We start from the raw sequence: 3448 nt of genomic DNA on the forward strand, positions 1-3448 counted from the left end.
CTTACCCTCCCTACCCTCCCCTACCTTCACCATGTTCCTCCCTCACCCTAAAAAATATCCAAACACGAACGTACGGACGAGCAAACACTGCCATTAACATAACAAGTCCGGTCTGCGACTAACATGATAAAAATCAAGACAATCTTCCTCAACAAACACGTCTTATCCTGTAATACTTGTCTAAACTCATCATTTACAACCTACAGTATTACATAAATCAGGAAATTCAATGAAATGAAAGACAATTGTAAACAAAGAACTCGGAACTTCACTACAGTAGAACAAGTTAAGGACAGTAATATAATTAACTCATTTTAATCCAATTAATTCAAACTAATCAACAGAACATCGACAACTAGCAGCAGAAGTTGTGACTGTCTGGTGATGGTTGGAGATGGTGGTGGTGGTGGAGGCGGCCTACGGACACGTCAACCCGGGTTTCGCTTAGTCGCCTACATGACAACAAGGTCACCACCACCATGCCTAATGTACAGTCTTTTAAGAATTCAACGCCTCCCCTTTGATGTCGCTAGGAAAATTAACTTAATAGAATAATCACCATAAAAAATTAGGCATCCCAATCAACCTTATTGGCCAACCACGAGATAATATGTAAACGTATCCTCGCCTTGTGAACGCCCAAAGTTTCTTCAATAACCAGTCAATAATGCATCATGTGAACACCGCGAGTTTTCCACTACACTACAACTGGGAGTGAACGCCCCTTAACACTACACACACACACACTCACACACCAGCAACATATTATTTTTCTGGGACAAAACTTCTTTAACTGGAAAACTTGTGGCCATATTTTGTTTTTGTTTTTCCCGAGAGGCGAGGCTGTACACTACATCGTTAAGGCCAACACACACACACACACACACACACACACACACACACACACACACACACACACACACACTTTGTCTCGCATTTTCCGCCTCTTGGGCTGATGAGTTAAGGACTGCGTGAGAGTGAGAAGTTTCTTTTAAGGCTTCACATTTCCATATTGAAGCTGTGGACGTTGTAACGTGAGAAGAGAAGAGAGACTTAATGGAACACAAGGAGACAATGTGGACTATACACTACACTCGACTACTTTCACTTCCCTCAAGGTACTGAGTCGACTCGGGGTGTCTCAGGCACAAACCAGCGTTCTCTTAGGGCAGGAACCAAGCGATGTAGCCACTCTTCCGCCGCACCGCAAATTAACTTAACCAAACTCAAATCAAATATAACACATTTTGACCAAACCTAAACAACATAAACTGACCTAACTCACTTTAACATTCTAAATCATTAAAAATTTCCAATTAAGTGTAGCATATTCAACAGTATAGTTCATTAAATAAACTAACTCACTTTAAAACTAATTAAACTCATTTTAACCAATTCTAACTCATTTAACAACTAATTTTCAACTAATCGAGACAACACAAATGAACAGACCAAATACATTAACTAGTCCTCCTATTACCATACATAACGACAACATCAAATGACTTACGTAGCGATTGTCCCCGTGTAAATATATGGCTATATACACATTGCCTTGCTGTATAAGTACATATATGTGTCTTTATACATAGTGACCGTTGCTATAAAAGTATACGTGTGTCTCTCTCTCTCTCTCTATATATACTGTAGGTGTTGTGTTCTCGTGCTGGGGTACATCTGCAGTTGGTAAGTGTAGGTAATAAATGCAAGGTTAATGCTCAAGGTACACTGGTAATATTCGTTATTATGTTGTTTACTAAGGTTATACTCTCGTGCGAATAATAAAAGCCCGTGTGTGTGTGTGTGTGTGTGTGTGTGTGTGTAAGCTGGAGACTTGAATCCTTCCAACACCAGAATCGAAGGTAAATAGAAAACGGTAATTCTTCGATTGATGGAGGGGAAACTCTCGTAAAGGCAACACGGAGTCAAAAAATATTCAACACAGTTTTTTTCCTCATGACCCCATCTTTAAAACTGAGTTATGTCCTAGTCTTTGTCAAAGGTTTAATGATGATTTTTGAGTAGTGTTGCCTTAGGTAAACAAACGCTATCTATATACAAGGGTGAGATACTACGGCAAACACATCACCTCTCTCATATCTCCCGTCCCATTTGTCTTGATGGCTCTCTAGTGTAGTTCTTACTCCTCGTTTTCCTTCTTTTACAACTGGTTTTATTTTCCTTGTTCCCATGAAACTTATCCATCACCCAGAGATCGTTTCCACCCCACTTTCCTTCCTCGGTTTGTGTTCTCTCGTTTATACCTCTCTCTCTCCTCCCACCCTACACGCGTCTTTCCTTCAACACAAGTGCCTCACCAATTCAAATACTGGGTGTACAAGGCACCTCCTGTCGTGTATAAATTGTCACCCATCTCCCGAACACCTCGCAAGACAACTGCAGCCTGAGTGTAGGTACATAGAGTCACTCGCTGCTGCTGTTGCTGTTGCTGCACGCCCGGGTCGTTCTTCCCTGGCGTCTCCTCCAACAACTGTAACTAAACCAAAGCAATAATATAGTACACGGCTGATAAAATATAAAAAATAGATTACCACAACTGTCAAAAACGAAGTCGTTCTAGAAAATATTAAGCATCTGAATACGCGGGTGATTAAATCGTACAAAGGGGAAATTTTAAGAACGGGTTGGTGATAGGTATAGTACGGTGGGGTGATAACAGCTTCTGGGGTCAGTCAGGAAGAAGGGGAGCTATTGTGTAGGGCAGTCACGTCGTCAACACCACGTGAGTCATACTTCAGTGTCGTCCCAGCAGGTATAGTGTGTGATGGTGACTACTGTGACCTGAGTCTCACCTGAGTTACTGTACCGTGGTGGACAGACATGGAGCGACCTTGACCTCACAGGAGCACAACGACGCTACAGCCAGATGAAGTGAGGGATGACAACATACAGTTCAGTCGCCCTCACACACACACACACACACACACACTGCACACGACGCTTCCATCATCACTATTACTGAAGAAAAAATAAATCTGATATCGTAACAGTTTAAGTTATCTGGAGGAAGACGTGGACAGGTGTGTAGACGATCTGCCATGGACGCCCAGAGTGTAATAGTGTCCAGGTTACTGAGTCATGATCGTGAGGACCCGTGGAGGCTAACAACAACATAATCCCTTTAACATTACAGTACCGGTGTAGTCAACTGACGAGGGGGCAGGTGGTAGCACAGGTGTTAGTACAGGTGTTCTTTCGGTGAACAGGTGGGTGGGTGGCAGGGATGTTGGCCTGAACCACAATTCATGATGATCTGATGAGATAAGACACCTCTCAGCTTAATCCACCTGACTAGTACACACCACAACGCTAAACTAAGCAAACTCCCCAGGTTGGTGTTGAATCATCAGGTGAAATAAGCCCGGGGTGTCTAATCGTCTAGGTGATCCCACAGACTATCCCAACACATGATCCCAGTCTCCCCCCC

The sequence above is a fragment of the Homarus americanus genome, unplaced genomic scaffold (genome assembly GCF_018991925.1).
Source record: "Homarus americanus isolate GMGI-L3 unplaced genomic scaffold, GMGI_Hamer_2.0 scaffold58678, whole genome shotgun sequence".
NCBI lineage: Eukaryota > Metazoa > Arthropoda > Malacostraca > Decapoda > Nephropidae > Homarus > Homarus americanus.